Source organism: Charadrius vociferus, unplaced genomic scaffold, assembly GCF_000708025.1.
Source record: "Charadrius vociferus isolate BGI_N301 unplaced genomic scaffold, ASM70802v2 scaffold69, whole genome shotgun sequence".
In the NCBI taxonomy this organism is placed as follows: Eukaryota; Metazoa; Chordata; class Aves; order Charadriiformes; family Charadriidae; genus Charadrius; species Charadrius vociferus.
This window is the reverse complement of record NW_009649937.1, coordinates 801127-820474: the sequence shown is the minus strand read 5'-3', so window position 1 is coordinate 820474 and position 19348 is coordinate 801127. Positions and strand designations below refer to the sequence as shown.

Here is a 19348-nt window from a genome sequence, read left to right as displayed (position 1 = left end):
CCTGAGTGCATGAGCTGCCTATTTTCCCGGTGAACTTTACCTTCCCGCCGGGGAAGCTTCCTCCCGGCTACCAGGCCAGTTGAAAGCCCTCCCCTTGCAGCCAGTCTCTGGATGCGTGCCCAGCATGAGGCAGCAGAGAGAGCTGTGGCTGACACAGGGAACCCCCAACCCTGCTTGTAGCCCAAGAACCCCATTTGCAAAACGGCTGAGCTGCAAGCAGTGATGCAAAACCGGGTGAGGGTGACTTCTCCGGGGTGATGTTCTGGTTGTCTTCTGCTTGCACTGAGCATTGTCAGCTTGCCAGCACGTTATGAGGCGTGGCTCGTGCCCTGCTATCATCATAGGCTGGGTGAGACACAGTGGTAAGTGGCTACCCCAGGTACAAGGGAGCTGGAAGTCGGACAGGCGCCGGGCTGTGAAATTAGTGGATTATTTACTGGAGCAAGGCTTTGTGTCATCTAGGAACAGCTCAAGTTTGGCTGTGCAGAGTCTGGGTCATGTTGTAGAGGGTAAGAGAGTGGCCTGGGCAGCAGGGGTGCCCAGCACTCCCAGACTGCGTCTGGGAACACTTGGAGCAGCTCTCGAAGTGCCCTGGGCTGGATTTATGATACTGCTTTCTGTGGTGTGGGTGCCTCCCGAGGGACAGCAGGGAAAGTTTTCCTTGGAGGTCTTCAGAGATGGGAACATCATTCCCATGTGAAATCCTGAATTGACTATTTTAGGTCCCTGGAGACTGTCCAGCACAGCCAAACTGAGCTGGAAGGCCAGGAGCTGGTTTAACAGTGGTTACTCAGAGCTATTCATGCTTTTCCCACTCTCTCTCCACTGGTATTTCAGCTCCTGGAATGGCACTGGGCACACAGGGCTGGCCAGGACTTTTTGCTGAGCTGAAGCTGCATCTCCCCCACATTTGAGCAGCCTTGCTGGGGAACCCCAAGGAGATTTCACATGGCTCGCAGAGGGGTTAAACTCTGGGGGAGCACTGCCAGCGCTGGTCACCACTGGCAGGGAGGTGCCTGTTTCACCCAGCTGACTTGGCTGTCTCCCAAAGGCAGGCTTCGAATGGGGTTTTAGAGGAATTTGCAAGAGGGTTGGTGTGGCTTTTTTTTCTTTCTTTCTTTTTTTTTTTTTTTTTTCCTTCCCTTGGTTCAATGTCCAAGGACTGCAGGGCCTGTTCTGCCAGCACTCCTTTGTGATGGCTCCTGGGGAATGTTTGCTCTGAAGGCTGTCCTGGCATGGAGATAACCTTTCTGTTTATCTGCCTGCCTTGCAAATTTGGGGGCTTAGCTGACTGGAGCTGGTCTTACCTCTTATCTCCAGATCTCTGGGATTCCTCAGCAAGGGCATGTAGCTGCACAGGGGATGAGGATGCTGCAGGGATGCTGCTGTGGGACCGGTCCTGAGTGCACAGGGGAACTGGGGCACATGTAGGGCTATGGGCATCCCCCATGCACAGGGCAGCAGCCCAGGCTGTGTCAGACACTGGGGAAATCCCCATTCCCAGGACAGGGGACAATTTTGGGAGAGGTCACTATAGATGGGGGATCTCCACCATTAGGGGTTTACAAAGCTGGCCAGGGTCGCTCCAATTTGGTGGTGGTGATGGCCTGAATTAATTCATCTTCTCTCATGCTGAGTTTCTCTGCATCAGTTTTGGGCTGGGATGGGGTGGTATATCAAGGTCTTGGCTGGTGGTGATGAGGAGGATGCAGGCAGCACCTGGGAAGCCGAACTGCCTCCTCCCTCTGTTAAATATAGCAGGTGCTGGAGCTGCTTGCTGCTAGCTTAGAGGCTCATGCCTGATTTTATTTCCATCTTCAATGGCTTGTTGGTCTCAATGACTGGGATTCCTTGCAAGCACGTGCCTTCAAAAATGAAACGGGTGCCGTGCAAAGCGATTTACAGCCTGTGACATAACTGCTTTGGCATCAACGCCTGGGGATTTTTGACAGGTGGATCGGAGCTTTCTCAAACACTATTTTAAGAATTTCTCCTAAAGACTAGTAGAAGGGCTGTGGGGAATTGGCTATGGGCAGCACCCACTGGCATGGGTTTGGCTTGGGGACAGTTGGCACCTCTCAGCTCTGGCAGCATTGTTTGGCTACTGAGGCCCCTGAGATGGGCTGGAGCAAGTGGGGAGGATGCTGTGTTCGGGAGGCTCTGTGGGCTCTTCATTTCCTTATCAACTGGTGGGACTTCTGTTTGCAAAACCTTATCTGGGCTGCTGCTCTCTGCTGTGGGAGCTGGTGGAGGGGGAGAGCAGCCCTGGGCTGCCAGCAGCTGGAGGAGCCAAGCCTGTGGATGTCTCCTTGCAGCACTGCTGGATGCTCCCAGGACTCCTGGTCCGTCCCCTGGCAGATGGATCCCATCCCTCTTGCCCATCCTGAGGAGGAGACAGCAGAGATGAAGCGGCCCCACTCAAATGGCACTTTAGGGCTGGAAACAGTTTAAAAAGAGATCGAATAGTCCTATGGAGCAGCTGTGCTCCCAGGCAGCATATTTTGTCTCTTCCCTTGATGCAAGCAACCTTTTCAACCCCACTCCTGATTTTCTCAGTGGTTTTGCAGCTCCATACCTGGGCTTAGTCCATCCCCAGCATCCTTCACTCAGAGCTTTGATGCGATTTTGGGTTTCCATGTGGGGAAAGGGAGCTCAGCTCAGGTCTCTCCTGGCCGTGGGCAGCTGTGGGTGTCTGGGAGCTCCTCTCAGGCGTGCATCCCCGGGAGGACAGAGCTGAGCTAATTTTCCCTGTGGCTGCTGGAAGATCCCTTGCACACCCTACCAGATCCCAGAGAACTGGGATTTCTGTGCTTTGAATAGCAGCCTCCTTGTAACATTGCTTCTTATTTGTTTTGTCCTGCAGCTGGAATAAACACTGTAAGAAGAGGTTATGTTGGTAAAATTTGTTGATAACATTTAAATAGCAAACCTGAGCACTTGGAGAAGGCAGAGGAACATATTTTTGCAATCCTATTTCAAGCATTATTGCATGGCTTAAAAAATCCCCAAGCAGATAACTGTGCTGCTGGGAGACAGTATTTTCTCCAGTGCAGGGACGTCACTGCTTCTTCTTAAGGAGGCAGGAGCCTGTGGAGCAGGGAGCAAGCATGGGGGATGAGGACTGATCTGAAGCTGCATCCTCCCATGAGTGCGGAGCCTGCAGAGGATGCTCAGGACCCGGGCACGTGGGCCGCCACTGTTTGTAAACCAGTCTCCTGGGCAGTCTGAGGGGTATCTGGTGGAGTTGAGGTCTGTCCTCAGCCTCCAGGAAAGTGAGGGAGGGCTGTTCTCACCCCAGCTTGTGGTATGGGATGCCGTTGTTGTGTCCTCTGGGGCTTGTGGCAGTGGTTTTGGGAGGAAGCTCTCATGCACATGGGGCAACCTGCTCTTCTACACAAGCCCAAGGCAAGTCACCCTCATGTGTCTGCAGTCTTACTAATTTACCCACTCTTGCTTTATTGTAGAATAACAAAATGGTTTGGGCTGGAATGGACCTTTGAAGATCACCTAGTTCAATCCCCCCTGCCATGGGCAGGGGCATCTTGCACTAGATGAGGTTGCTCAAAGCCCTGTCCAACCTGACCTGGAACACTTTCAGTGATGGGGCAGCTTCTCTGGGCAACTTCACCACCCTTATCTGGTCATCCTGGTCTCTAAATTGGAGAGAGATGGATTTGACCAATGGACTACTCAGTGGACAAGGAACTGGCTGGATGGTCGCACTCAAAGAGTTGTGGTCAATGGCTCCATGTTGAAGTGGTGAGCAGCAACGAGTGGTATTCCTCAGGGGTCTGTCCTGGGACACCTGCTGTTTAACATCTTTCTTGGTGACATGGATGTGGGGATTGAGTGCAGCCTCAGCAAGTTTGCCGACAACACCAAGTTGTGTGGTGTGGTTGACATGCTGGAGAGGAGGGATGCCATCCAGAGGGACCTGGACAGGCTTGAAAGGTAGGCCTGTGCAAACCACATGAAGTTCAACAAGGCCAAGTGCAAGGTCCTGCACATGGGTCAGGGCAATCCCAAGCACAAATACAGGCTGGGCGGAGAATGGATCAAGAGCAGCACTGAGGAGAAGGACTTGGGGGTGTTGGTGGATGAGAAGCTCAACGTGAGCCGGCAACATGCACTTGCAGCCCAGAAGGCCAACCGCATCCTGGGCTGCATCAAAAGAAGCATGGCCAGCAGGTCAATGCTCTTGTGAGACCCCACCTGGAATACTGTGGAATACTCTGAAGCCCCCAACATAAGAAGGACATGGACCTGTTGGAGAGGGTCCAGAGGAGGGCCATGAAGATGATCAGAGGGCTGGAGCACTATGAAGACAGGCTAAGAGAGTTGGGGTTGTTCAGCCTGGAGAAGAGAAGGCCCTGGGGAGACCTTATAACAGCTTTCCAGTATCTGAAGGTTACTTTCAAGAAAGCTGGAGAGGGACTTTTTACAAGGGCATGTAGTTATAGGATGGTGATGGCTTTAAACTGGAAGTGGGTAGGTTTAGAATAGATACAAGGAAGAAATTTTTCACTATGAGGGTGGTGAGGCAGTGGAACAGGTTGCCCAGGGAAGTTGTGGAGGCCCCATCCCTGGAGGCGTTCAAGGCCAGGTTGGATGTGGCGTTGGGCAACCTGGTCTAGTGGAAGATGTCCCTGCCCACGGCAAGGGAGTTGAATCTAGATGATCTTTAAGGTCCCTTCCAACCTAATGGGTTAGGGGGATGACCCATCCTAACCCATTCTATGATTATCCTAAAAAAATTCTTCCTTATGTTCAATTTAAACCTACCATCTTTGTTTAAAACCATTGCCCTATGTCCTGTCAGTACAGGCCTTGCTAAAAAGTCTCTCTGCATCTTTCTTATAAGCTCCCTTTGTATATTGAAAGGTCGCAAGAAGGTCTCCTTGGAGTCTTCTCTTCTCCAAGCTGAAAAACACCAACTCTCTCAGCCTTTCTTCACAGGAGAGGTGTAGCAGCACTCTGATAATTTTCATGGCCCTCCTCTGGACCCGCTCCAACAGGTCCATGTCTTGTACTGGGGATTACGGAGCCAGACGCAGTGCTCCAGGTGAGGTCTCAGGAGAGCACAGTAGAGGGGGAGAATCACCTCCCTTGACCTGCTGGCCAAGCTTTTTACCTGCTCCCGCTCTGGTTTGTGGTCTTGGTTTAGGTTACCCTGCCATGGATATACTCCCTTCCTGCCGAGCACTGCCTAGGGGATGGGGATCTGGGGTTCCCATTGCCCAGCCATGTGGCAAGCCCTGCGTTCCGTGCTGGTGTACAACTCAACAGTGCATCCTTCCTGCACTGGAGTCCTCATGTTTCTCAGCTGGGCTTTCTCCTGCTGCCTGGGGGCTCCCGGCTCCCCTATGGCCGTGACTGATGGGTATCCACCATAACCAGCTCAGTAGGGCCCAAGCAACTCTTCAGTAAGGTCCATGCAGAGCCCTGTTTAGCCAGGAGAGACATACCAGGGAGGTGGGTTCAAGGAAAGGTACTTGCCCTGTGTCTGGAGAGCAGAAGGAGAAGATCCTCCATCCACAGGCAACTTCCCATGTTTTTCCAGCTGATACTTTCCTGCCTCGAGACATGCTCTGAGCTTGGGGTTGCTTTGCAGAGAGCAATGTCTCTGGGAGGATGCGTGGAGAGAGGGAACTAGAGGAGAACAAGGAGAGTTGCAGCCATGTGAACTGCTCACGTGGGGCTGGCAAGGGGCTGCTGCACAGCTTTCCTGGTGAGGGGTTGCCTACACCTTGCTGCTCTTGCTGTTGTCAGATGTGCACAGTGCTGGCTTTTCTGATCTGCAGCAACCATTGGCATGATGGTCTAAGCCCTGAAATAACAATCCCAGTGAGTGTACTGTGTCTCTTCCAAACTCTGATAGTTTACCAAGAAAAGAATTAATTCTGGCATTTCAGTAGAGAGTTCAAAGCTCTGAAGGAGACATCTGGGATTAAGTATCAGATGTATATCAGCAGCCCAGAGGTATGGGATTAATAAAACATTTTAACGATCCTCTAGCATATCTGATGACATTTGAGAAAGCATTGGACATGAATCCTTTCCAAGAGCATCCTGCACATCCCTCTGGCTGTGTATGCAGCTTGGAGGCAGCATCTTTTGCAACAGATGGGGGGACCAATGCTGGGCTCCACCTCACCCCATCGCTCCATCTCTTCTCTGCCATCTGTGGGGTGCTTTCACTGGCTTTCCTGTCCTCCAGCCATGTTCCTCATCCTTTGGATACCAATGTGTGTGGAGCAGCAGTGCTGCTGCCCTCTGGCAAGATGTGCCATGTCTTGCTGAGAGCAGGTGGTCAGAGGAGACACTGATGGGTGGGAGCTGGTGGAGAAGAAACCTGCAACAGTGTTGACTGGTACTAAATCCCCTTGAGTATGGGGAATGGGAAAAAGTCCCTTACTTTGTCGATGGAGGTTAGTATGTGGTAGCAGCGCATGTGTGGTTTTTGGCTTTTAATGTGGGATTTGATTAGCCTAGAGAGCTTTTTGCCAAACATATAATTGAAGCAAGGAGCTGAACAGGATTAGAAAATGGTTTGGACATTTGTACAGCTAATGGGGGCTTCCGGCATTGTCTTAATGTGGATTTGGAGCCACTGGGAGGAACGTGAGAGTGGAGGCTGCAGACATTGGGAGAGCTGCAGTGGGCTCAATGACAAAAACGGGTCGTGTTGGGTGGGAATGAGTGAAGAGCAAAGAGGGAAGGATGTGGTGGGGAGGGACCAGCAGAACCTGGGAAACTTGTGGTTAATACACTCTGGATGATGTTCTTTCGTATTTGGGTTAATGCAGAGTTGCTCAGATACTTGTGAGGCTGTCTCCTGTGCTTAGAAAGCTTGGCTCCGCTATGAACGAGCAAGAAGCCTTTGTTAAAGAGAAAGCCATTGGGAACCTTGTTGCGATGTTGCAGCTTGATGTCCTGCGTCGCTCCTGGTCACCAGGAGCAGGGTTTCCTGTGGGGTGGGTGGCAGCTTGGCAGCACAGCCGGTGGGTTGCCTCGGCAGTGCTGGGCATGTTTGCCAGCTCTGCCCAAGTAATTGCACATCTTTCAGCGTGTTCTCTGTTTCTCGGCTCAATTTCCTTCCCTACTAGCATGTGCAAGAGCAGACGGTGCGCCAAAAATCTTCAACAACCTTGAGGCACGAGCGCAGTTGATAAACCCTTTGGAGGTGAAGGGATGGTTCCTGCAAGCCAGAGGTTTTTGCCTGCCTGCAAGTGCTGGAGGCTATGAGGCAGCAGGGACCTCCCCGCCTGGGGGCTGTGGGATGGGGCTGCTCATGGGACCAAGGCTCTGGAGACTTGCTGTGCTCCCGGCTCTGACCGGCAGCGCTGTTTGGCAGGAGCATCCCTGGCGCCGGGTTCTTTCTCAGTGAGCAACATCTGGTCTGGAACATCCCGTGTCTGCTGGTTTTCAGTTGAAAAGGTTGCTTTTGTGGAATTTTTATTGCTTTTTTTGGCATCGCCTCCCAACCCTTTTCTAAGATGGAAATTGGTCATTAGTGGATTTTATTATATTTTTATTTGATTCCCAAGCTTAATCTGCTGGTTTCCTCCTCCTGGGGGACTGGAAGATCTGGCTGTTCCTCTGACCCTGTTCCCAGGTTGTGGGAGTCTGTTCAAACAGCCTGGGGTGAGAAGAGCAGCCAGGGCACCTGGATTCTGCAGCTTGCCAGCCCAACATCACCATCCCCATGCTCTTCCCACCATTGCTGCTAGCATAAATCTCCATCAGCCCGACAGCCCTTGAAGCTATCTCTGATTTTATAATTCGTAAGTAAGCCACCTGCCTCTCCTCCAGTAAATGCTGTAGTCAAACAATTTTTTTTTCCACCCTCTTCGTTAGTCTGTAACTTAATTGAGTTGGGGATTGTTGACTTTTGGATAAACGGCACCTTTTCGATAACCCCAGATAAGCTGGCAGTGCTTGCTGGCTGCGCCCATGCTGTGAATGGTGGCCTGGGTCCCATCCACTTTCTTTCCAGTGCAACAGTGTTCCCAGCTGTGGCAGCGCCACACTGGGGTGCATCTCCTGGGGAGGCAGGTAATGGAGGTCCATGTTTGATGGGTGCTTGAAGCTTTGCCCATCACTCCTGCCTGTGGGTCCCATGCTGCTACTGCCGGATCAGGGGCTCTACGTTTGTTCTGGTTTACAATAGGCTGTAATTTATTAAAAGGGCAATGATGTGAGATCACCAAAAGCTAGGGGATCTCCCCAGTGCCAATGTGGGATCCGTACCTCCTATGAGATGGGTGGTGCTGGGGTGTTGCATGTACTGCTGTGCCTGCCAGCAGCAGGATTAGCAGGGTCCCCAGGGAAGGGGTAATGTGGACCCCTCTTCTAAGCACCTATGATGCAGGTTGGAGGGGTGATGCATGCAAGTCAGGGTAGCAAGGAACTGACCAGTGTGTTAGGGTGAAAGTGAAATGACATCTTGTCTTCTCTAAACCAGCTCCCCAGCATGGAAAGGCATCTTTTTGTCTCAGTTGTTCTCCTCTGGCCCTGAACTGCTCCCCAGAAGGGCCAGGACCCTTATCTGGGGGAAAGCTTGGCATGGGGCTAGGTGCAGATGGAGAACCTGGGTTCAGCCTCAGTGGTGGCTGTGTGAGGCACAGCCAGCCTTGTCTGGGGATGGCAGCAACTGCTGAGGTTCCTCGCCAGACCCCAGCACAGGGTTATCTCCCTGCTCCCTATTGGGGACCACCCCTAGGACACCTGCCTGCTCTCAGCATCAACCCCAGGGATGGGTTATCTGTAGCCGCTGTCCCTCCCTCCCTTCGGGCAGGGGGCTGTACTGCAGCAAGGGGACAGGCTTGCCCAGACCCACGACCTGTGGATGACATGGAGCCCCAGAACACTTTGTGTTACCCTCTTGCTGATGCCAGCATCTCTTCAGCTGGGTCCTGAAACAGGAGAAGAGCTAGTAGTGGCTACTCTGCCATGTGCCAGAACTGTAAGCCTTCAATCCAACATTCATTAGCGTGTGCTTGTGATTAATAACCACTTGCCTCGCTTACGAGATGAATTCTTTCTCTGCTGTTGAGCACCAAGTCATTCACCCTGGAGAGAGGATGGGTGCTTTTGGAGCCAGGAGGACCTGTGTTTTGTAAGGAGATTACCACCCGCTGCATCATGAGTGGGGATTCCCTCTCCAGAGCCCCAGCATGGAGTATGTGGCATGGCATTGCCCTCCTGGGAGATGTCAGCACCAGTGAGCCTGCTGGTGAGGCCTGATTTGGTGCAGGCATGGACCCAATAGCTCAGGTCCCTGCAGCCCTATCAAGGGAGGTGAACCTTTTCCAAGAGTGTCCTGTGCATCTCTCCATATGCAGCCTGGAAGCAGCATCTTCTGTGATGGATGGGAGGCTGGTGCTGGGCTCTGCTTTACCCCACAGCTCCATCTGTTCTCTTCTGTCTATGCAGTGTGCTCACCAGCTCTCCTGTCCCCCAGCCACACTCTCCATCCCCTGGGCAGCAAAGCGCGTGCAGCTGCCCTCCAGGAAGATGTGCCTTATCTTGCTGAGAACCAGTGCTCAGAGGAGGCACTGATGGGTGGGTGGTCATGTGGAAGAGATCTGCAATGATTTCAGCTGGTACTAAATCCCCTTGAATTTTGGGGAGTGGGAGAAAATCTCAGCCCCATGCATTGTGGATGTGTGTGGCAGCAGCACGTGCATGTTTTCAGGCTTTTAATGTAGGACTTGATTAACCAGTTGTTATTTCTGCAACTGCTTTGGGGATATCTGCACCTAGGGCTTGCTGTTAAATCTCTGTCTGGGGATGAGCCCAGTGCTCCAGTCCCCAGGGGTATCTTTGGGGTGCAGGGAAGCCAGGGCTGGTTCCTCAGGAGTGAGTGCCACAACTCCGTGGTGAGCCTGGAAAGTGATAGTCACGGGGCCACTCCTGGCAGAAGGGTGAGCTGTCCCCATGCGTCCCCATCCTGTGACCACACTCAGGCTGGCCTCTTGCTTGCCAATGCCCTGGAGGGCTGGAGGCCAGGCTGGGGATTTGCTCTCCTGATGGCTTTTTGCAGGAACAACTTGCATCAGGTGATGCCCCTGGAGTAGGGGACGGTGGCATGTTCAGGGCAAGCTGCTCTCCGCTGGGTGACCTATCCTGGATTTCCTCGGGGTGAGTGGCAAAAGGGAAAGCTGTGAGTTGTAAGCTTTGGAATTGTAAAGAGAAAAAGCCTGGAGGGAGGTTTCTAACCTCTTCCCACCAGGTAACCAGGGCACCATCTGATAAAAATGTGGATTTTATTTAACAAGCCATTGCATCTTTTTGGTGAGGAGATAGAGACGTCAGGCCATGAAGATTGATGATGTGTAGGAGTCCCAGCATCCCATCCTGTGCATGGTACCCAGTGGGATGGGCTAGGCTCTCCATCACATTACTCAGCAAGGCAGGAGGTTCAGCACGTGGCATGCCCTGCGGCCACTTGATGGTTTGAGAGAGGATGCTGCTTGCTGAGGTCAGCGTTTGATCTCATAGAGACTCCCCAGGGCTGGGTGGGAGATCGTGGTAGCTGTAGTATGGTCCTCTCCCAGCCACGATGTAGGAGGGCGGTGGTCCCTGCTGGGCCTGATCCAGCATTGGAGCTCAGGGGCAGAGACATTGCTCCCTGCCAGACTGCATCAGCAGTGCCCAAGGAGACGCGTCTCCTCATGGCATCCTGCAAGGCTGGAATGCCACCCTGGGTCCAGCTGGCCACGGCTGCTTCTGACATCGGTTGCTTCTTCCCCACCTTCTCCTCCTTGGGTTCAGCCGAAAGAGTTAACGAAACCATTTGAGAGGGGCCCCCAGAGGCAACTGCTGGAGGTAATGATCTTCTTTCTGCTCTTTTTTCTTTTCCCCTGCTAATTGTGGAGTTGACATCGTCCCCTCTTATGAAAGACTCTTTTGTTGGCTGGGTTGCTGGGCAAAGCCCAGGCTTGGCAGCAGGTTGCAAGACCTGGGTCCATCTCCTGCACATCCCTCTCCAGCAGCAGGTAGTGAAATGGCTCTTTCAGCGACAGCGTTGTCCCTCCCTCCCTGGGTCCCATCTACAAAAAAAAAACCCCACCTCCTCCTTTTAGCAAACGGCGCCGATTTTCGCCCTGGTTCCATCTCGCAAACGGAGGGAAAGGTCAGCCAGTCTAGACGCTAATCCGTCAAGTGTTGTATTTCTTTGCCTGCGGGTGTCCTAGCAACAGGATTAATGCAGTGGTGTAAGGCGGACATTGGCTGGGTCCCACTCCATCCTGGGCTGGTGGTCCGGATGCGTGTCGCTCCGCATGGTCAGGCAAGGGGAAGAGGTGGGCTGGGCTCCAGGGGCAGCCCTGGCCCCTCTCCCTGCGCCTGCCCACAGCTCTGCCTGCAGCTACCGGTGATTAGCTTCAGTCCAGTGATGGGGAAATTTGGGGGACGGTTGATAAAACAGGCTTATGTATGTTTTGGCTAGCCAGCATGCATCCAGGTCAGTGGTGAAGCATCTCTGCCTCCCCTACTGACATCAAGCCTGCTTTGGGGCGTGCTTTTTTGAGATGCTCCCTGGCCAAACCACGCGGGGACCTTGGGGCAGCCTGTGTCACTGTAAATCTGACTCACAGTGGAAACAGGTCTCCCAGTACATCCCTCATGCTCCGGCTGTGTGAACAGGCGCTGTGCTGTTAAGCTACTGGCATCTCTCTGGCCTCAGAGTGTTGCTGATGTGTTTTGGACTCATGAGCCATAGTTGTTCGAACACCAGTAAAAAACAGTTTGCTTGGGTAGGGAGTGAAAATGTTTTCCATTTCTTTCGTGTTGCTGTTTGATCTTTTTATCACACTGTTGCTGTTCAATCTCTTGATTACCCCCATTTGCTTCTAAGTGATGCTGATGATGCTTCACTGCCCATGCTGGAGTTCAGGGGTGCAGCTGGTGCCAGCGTTTGGCACCTGAACATCCAATAGGTGGTACCCCAGTGAGTACCGCAGAGTTTTGGTGGGTGCCGCCCAGCCAGAGCTGACAGTCAGAGGCCCCACATACGCAGCATTGGAGGCACGGTGCAGCTACCTGCTGGTAACATTGTCCCGTTTTAATCTTTTAAGCCCTTCCTCTGCTTTCCCGCTGACCCCTTCTGGGCCGCCTTCTGCCCCCCCTTCCTTGAAGAGAGGCCAGTGAGCATTTCCCCTGTGAGCTGTGCAAGCCTTTGTCCCTTCCTTGCTACTCCCTCCGTCCCCTGGTGCTCCCGTAATCCTGAAAAGTTGGTTGCAAAGCAAACTCCTCTAGCCAAAAGCAGTTTAAAGAGCAAATTCTGTGTTTAATCTTTGCGCTGTAGCCATGTCGCTGCTCCGGCTGAGCAAGCGATGGAGAGAAGCCGGGGGTGGCTGGGTACAGACACAGCCCTGGGAGCTCCTCCAGTTTTCAGCATCCTTAAAAGTGGGGTGCTGGTGCGGTGGTGGGGCTCACCCCTTGAGGGGGGGGAGCCTTCGTGCTCCAGCTGCCGACTTTCCACCCTTGCAAGCGGCCACATGCTTTAATTAGGTGAGGGTCTGGCGGGGCTCCAGGGTTGGGAGAAGGAGGGTTCATTCCCCACAATGCCTGGCCAGGCGCTGTGAGGACAGGCTGGAGCTTGCCCGGAGTCCCGTAGTGTAGCTCCTCCTGCATACGTGGGTTTTTTTTTTTTTTTCTTTTTCTGCAGCTGGGATGGGTTAAGTGGGGTTTTAGGAATGGTTTCTTTTCTCTTGGGTGCTTAAAACAACAACAAATAAAAACCCACCCCAGAGAAACAGGCTGGTGACGCTGTAAGGAAGGAAAGATGTTGCTCCGCTGATTTGTGGGGCTTTTTTTATCTTTACAGGTCACTGCTAGCATTTGTGGAATTGGCCTTGCTGCAGGAAAAACTGGTTTCCAGCTTTCCCATTAGGAAGAAACTTCTGCGATCGTGTAATTAAAATGCAGAAGAAAAAAAAACAATAAATCCCAGAGCAGCTGGTTGTGGTGCTCAGTCCTTTGGCGGCTGCATGTGTCCCCTGCCTTGCTCTGTCCTTGACTGTGCTGCCTGCAACCCGTGGCAGAAAAAAAAATGCATTTTTTTGCACTTCTTCTGGTCTTTCTGGCTCATGCACCAGCTTGCAAAAGCAAAAAAAAAAAACCAACCCAGACTACTACGTTTTGACCATGGGAGTGTTTTAATCCATCTTGAGCCAGTTTCCAGTATTATTTGTCAGCTTATCTGAGCTGGTGCAGGCACGAGGCTGGACTTCGGGTGAGCTGGGTTGATTGGGACCATGATTCCCCTGTCCCATAAATGAGAAGTGATGAGTCTAACTCAGCCCCATTACAGTCCCCTCGAAGTGGGCAGCAGGGCAGCGGCTTCCTGCAGGGGATCGTCCCAGGTGTTCAGGGTCCTCAGGGATGCCTGAGCTTTTTAGGAAGGAAGGAAAACTGTGACTTTGTGGGATTTTTTTTTTTTTCCCAGTTTCTTCTTTGCGGCCAGACTGAGAAAGGACTTGGATATTTGGGAGGTGAACACTTTTTCATCTGTGGTTGTGATAGGTACTGCTTACTTGGGATGGGAGAATAGGGCCCCTGCTATTTGGGGCACCTTGAACCCCAAATGTGGTCAACTGGAGCAAAATCCCAAATAGCATCGTTTTTTAGGGATGACTAAATGGAGGTCCCCTAATGACGCACCCAGTGCAGCTCGCCCAGACTTTCCAGCCCGCCCCCCTCCTTTGAACCCTGTGGTATGTGAATTTTTGCTGGTGTCAGAGGGTCGGCAGCAGCAAAATCCCTCCCGGTTAAAGGGTGGGAATACCAGTGTGTGCAGCTTGGGATAATTACCAGTTGTCAGCAAAACAATAGTGGCATTGTAGGGCAGGAGCAAATCGAAAGGGCCCCTGTCTTGAGAGTAATGTTACTTTTCTATTTACGTTTCCATAGTCTTTGCTGAGAAATGGCCCTATTCTCTCTAATCCTCCTCTTCAGGCATGCCTGCTGGGTTTTTTTTTGTGTGGTTTGAGGGTTGAGGTTTTTTTTAACCCTTATCATCCCAGAAAACAGCTTGCAGGGATTCATCTCTGGTGCTGTGCTGCCTGGCCATCCTTGGCTGGTGGAGGCATGCCCATGGGTTGGCCAGTTTCACTTTAGGATGCCGATGCCAGGGACGGCGCCCTACTGTGGCATCATCCCTGTGCTCAGGAGGGGGTAAACCTGCTCCTGAATCCCCATCTGCATGATGTGAGCAGGAACACAATTTACACCCATCCTTGTCCTTGACATCTGTCATGTTATAGGTGGTCAAGACCAGTGTTTTAAAGCTATTTATTGAGCTCATATTTTGCCTATTAAACCAAGTGTTTTATTGAAGAAGGGAATAATTGGTCAAACAATGTTTTTTGGTCCCTATCTCATGCTTCTGCTGAGGCATGTTTGGTTGTTCGTTGGAGAGGCAAGATGTGTTTTCTGGCCTCATCCAGATCATGGGTGGTTTCCCCAGTGCTGAAGGAAGCTAGGGAAGCTTCTCTCCACTTGCACGGACCAGCAAAGTAGCCACCACCAACATTGACCTGTTCAACCCCTTTAATGTCTGTTTCCAGTGGTGCTTGGGCTTTCTCAAACATCTACGTTTTGCTGCTTAAATACTTAACGTGCCAGTGGAGACATAGACTGTTGTCCTGGGAGAGAGTGAGGGATTCAGCCTTGGCTGACATCAACTTGTCATTGCTCAACTTAATTTCAAGGCATTCAACTGATTTATTTTTTATTTAGAGTGGGGACATGTGCATCCGGGTAGGTCAAGGACCAGATGACACTTTCCCTGTTTAAGTGGCCCCTCATCCAGGCATTAAATAGCTTTGACCTCAGAATCCACCCCCCCAAGAGTCTGCTGGGCATCTGATCCCCTTGTATCCCCCTACTTTGGGGGACCAAAAGCCATGGCAAGGTCCGACGTGAAGCGCAGTGCCGAGCAGAAAGCCCTGGGATGGGATGCAATGGGATGTGATGCCAAAGCAGGATGGCCAAGCTCAGCTGCCTGGTGCAGAGGAAACTTTGGAAATAGCAGGGAAATGATGCCAGTCAGCAACACAGGCAGACTATTGTCTGAGGAGTGCAGAGAGGTAGAAGGACCATGGAGTGAACAAGGAGTCTTATTATGAGCACAGCCGGGGGCTTCAAGAGGCTCCAAACTAAACAAAGTCCCCTACACTGCGGGGGGACAGACCTGACAATATCAAGGCTGGTTGGATGAGCAGAAGATTGCAGCTGAAGTGCAAAAAAAAAACAAACCACCAAACCTCCTGGATCCCTATTTTCCTTTTTATTCCATAGCAAAATAGTGTTTCTTGCCACTTGGCTGGGCAGCAATCTGGTGAGCTTGGATTTTGTTTGCTGTGAGTCGGACTGAGGATGAGGTTAATGAACTGCTGGGTGGGTTTCCCTCACCGTAAAGCTGCAGAGAGGCTCCATAAAACATCCACAAGCTGTGGCAGTTTCCTCTTGCAACAGCAAGGACCAGCTAGCACCTGGCATTTCTGGCTTATGGCAGACGCAGGATGGATGCTGTACCACAGGATGGATGCTCCATCGTAGCTTCAGGTACTACTTCTGTGTTTTGTATGGTGAATTGGGGTTTATTTTAGCTGTGCTGGTATTTTCCTCTGTGCTCAAGTCCTGAAAAACAGCTGGGAACAGGCACCTTCCAGCATTTGTTGTGCAGCCTTCAAAGCTCGTGCAGGGTTACCCTCTGACAGCACTCCTTGACTTCAGAAGCTAAACATCCTGGCACGGTGCAGCATGCAAGCATGGTTTGGGGGGGGGCATATTATCCCACGGGCCTTTTCCAAGTCCCTCTTTGTGCCCAGCCCTCTCCATGGCTGGAAATACACTTGTGGGTGTTGTGTCCTGACGTTTTGGGCTTTGTTGGCTTCTCTGCTGCGTGATGCTGGAAGACTTCACTTGAGCTTGGGGGAAGCATACCGCACCTGGGTAGCTTGTCCTCCTCTTCTCCGCTTTGCTTTGTGTAAATGAGCAAGTTGAAATGGAACTGAGTTGGCTCATAAACCCTCCATCCCAGCCCCGATCTCCCCTCATCCCACGGCACAGCGTCCGTCCCGTGGCACAGCATCCATTTGTGAGCTGGGATGCTGGGTGCGTTGGTCTCCCTGTATTTCTAGGTATAAATAGTTGCCTGGCAATAGGGATGTGCTCCACATCTGCACATCTCTTGCAGAGATGGGAACTAACCCCTACCTTTGATAACCAGGATAGACTTCCGTGCCTGCCCAGATGGTGGTTGGTTGCGGGCCCTGCTGGAGCCCCCTCGGCTGCATGCTGGGGCAGGAAAGCCAGGAATGCAATTGAAATTTGGGGCTTCCCAGGAGTGGGGCCCCCAGGCTGAGCCAGGACCTTCCTAGGCTTTGAGGAGGGGGGTGAGTCTTCCCCCTCAAAGAAGCAATTAGTTTGCAAGGTGATTTATTAATGCAGCGGAGGGTGAGTGAGGGGGTCGCATTCCTTCCCTCACCTCCCCTTGCCTTATCTCCAGGCTGTCAGTTGGCCCCAGAGGGAGACGAATGATGGGAAGCAGAGCTGGTGGCCCCCATGGAGGCAGGGGAGGGGGAAACGGTGATGGGGCTAGGGGCTACAGGTCACACCAAGCTCACCTTGCATTTTAAAAACCTCCTTGCACTTTTAAAGACCTCCCTTGGGTTTGGCTGTGCCCGGAGGCTGATGACCCCTCCCTGCTATCCATCCCCCTGGGGTGGCCAAAGTCACCCCAACCCCCAATTCCCTGCCCTGGCTGCCAGATAGACAAGGCACTGCTTTGTCCTCCTGCCTGTGTGGATGAGAAAAAGGGGGGCACCAGCATCTTTTGACTGTCCCTTCTCCACCTTGAGGCTCCCAGTCTTTGCCGGAGGGTAACGAGTTACAAGGCAAACTCAAGATGCCTTCGGTGAGACCAGCTCCTTGGCACGCTGTTCCCCGGGGGCTCGACCCCCTTAGGTATTTTTAGCCACACTTGGAAGGAAGGCTGTTTGCTTTGTGCTTTGCTCGCCCTGCCGGCTGCCATTGACCACATAATTTCCCATGAGGGATGAGAAATTAGAAATACTCCTTAGATGAGTAGGATGGGTGCCCCAGAGCAGCGGGTGCTTCCGTCTCCGCTCAGTTCTGGAGCAGGGGGAGGATGCAGGTAATGGTGGGGGTATGGGCACAGCCACCCTTCTTCCCCCTGGGGTTATTTGATGGCTCCCCGAGGCAGTCGTGATATTTTCACAGTTTATCTTGTCGAGGAATTTGCTGAGAGGATGTTTCTGGCTCTCCATGAGTAAATGTTTAGGAACGCTGCAGTCCCAAGGGCTCGGCGGTGTTCTGTAGCCAGAGGCAGGAGAAACACTGGCCTGGAGGCAGGTCCTGGCAAACTGGCACCTGCATCACTGGTGTGGTGTTTGGGGCTGTGATGGATGCCATTGCTTACGCCGGTTTGGACTCTGTGCATCCTCATCGACAGCCCCTGTCTTCTTGTTTCCCTGGCTAGGCGCCCGTCTGGAGGCTGGGTTTTGTCGCCTGTCCCCAGAGCTGTCTCTGCATGGGAGGTCAGTGGCTAGGGATGTGGCAATATCCTCAGCATGCATCTCGACGAGGGCCTTTTAACTGCTGTTTGGGCTTTGAGATGAAGACCGGATTTAAATCCCAAACATCGATAGGATTTATAGATACCATCTGCCACTGACAGTCGCTGAATTTTTCCGCTTAGTGCATGAGTGCTCCCACCTCCAGCATTCTGGCTGTGTTGGTGTCAAAGTTTCCTTCCCTCCTCAGCAGCATGGAAGGGGAGATGTAGGGATGAGGCATCAGCAGTGGTCCCAAGTGCTTGGTCTGCTGCGGTTTTGTGCCTTTTGGAGGTCAGGGCTTTATCAAGCACCCTATGGCAATGTTGCCATCGCTGGTGGTAACCAGCAAGCTTTTGGCAAGTTGCTGAAGTGCCGGTGTGCTCTGGAAGGGTTGTGGGGCTGTGGTGTGTTTGCATCCTGGGGCTGACCCCAGACATCCATCCTGCTGGTCCCAGAGGGCCATTTCATGGAGTACCTTGCAATACAATGCTGTGTGTGGGCTGGTGTGGCTGCTCCAAAGGGACTGGGGACATTTTTAGTGGTGGCCAAAAGCAAGAGGCAATTTACAGCCATCCTGCCTGCTGCTGGGGGAAGTTGGAGCTGGACTTGGCAAACAGAATGTACATAAAAATAGCCCAGTAATGGGCAAATTTGTGAATTAAATAAATTAAATTTGTTAATTAAACTCCAAATTGCTAAGGGAAGCTCCTTGGGAACTGTGCCATGGGGATGCTGTGAGCTCTGTCCCCCTGCGACTCCAGGGGTGTGTGGCTGAGCAGGGGTTGCCCTGGGGGGTCTTTCCCTCCATGGCTCAATCTCTCTGCAGCAGGATGTGCTGTTGGCATTAAAGCCCTTTCTACAGCAGTCCTTAATTTTTGGGGGGCTCAAGGCTTCTCACCCAGGACATCTCGGATACAGGGTGTCCCACTGGCTTAGGGAGACCTTCCCTCGGAATGCGAGCAGCGGGGGGGAAGGAAGCTGCAGATGATGGGAGATCACCTCTCCCTGCCTGCACTCTGTCCAGCTGCATCCTGCAAAAACCGCTGCCCATCTCTGCCCAGACGTCGGTGACTTCTGAGCTTGTGGCCAAGGTTACTGGGATAGGAGGTTACACCCTGGTGTAACTGGGGTGGGTCGTCATCCCTGGTGGGGTGCAGCGAAGTGGGTCTCCTGAGGATGCCTCTGCACTCTGCTCGGCCTGAGGCTCCCTCTGCTGTCCGTCTGTCTGTCCGTCTCTGCCTGCCCGGCTCTTTCTGAGGGTCTGGTCTTGGACTGGTGAGGGGGGGAACGTTGCTGAGCTGGGCTTGGGCAGGGTCCACATCCCCTCTCAAAATGCAGTGGGGACAGCAACCTGGAGCTGCTTCTGGTGTGAGCTCAGGACGCAATAATGGGAATGCAGCGTAAGCTGCAAGTCTGGTATGTTCATGGCCAGGTTTGCTGTCCCCAGTCACCATAGCAGGCTGCTTCCATGGCACAGGGGCATGCATGGCCAGGTTGCTTGAACCCTGCTCATTCAGCTCCGCTTTGGCCCCTGAAGAATAATGTTTTTCTTTAACCACTGATGGGATGCTGCAGGTCTGAAACCTGGGTGACAGGCTTTTTTAAATCTTTTTTTCCTCTTCTTTTTTTTTTCTTTATCCCTCCCTTTTTTCCTCTTCTTTGTTCTCTCCCTGCTCTCCCTTTCTAGTCCCTTTTTTTTCCCTTCCCCCTTCCCCCATCATTTTTCTCTCACTTTTTATCTTTTTTCCTTATTTTTCTCT

The 19348-nt window shown here is 52.4% G+C and overlaps 1 protein-coding gene across 1 annotated transcript in view; it reads left to right on the top strand.

The window, feature by feature from the left end:
- The window catches only part of COL18A1 (collagen, type XVIII, alpha 1), a gene marked incomplete at its 5' end in the record, with an annotated part of 57051 nt that overhangs the window by 15478 nt on the left and 22225 nt on the right, over positions 1 to 19348 (top strand). The gene's annotated exons all lie outside the window — the stretch shown is intronic.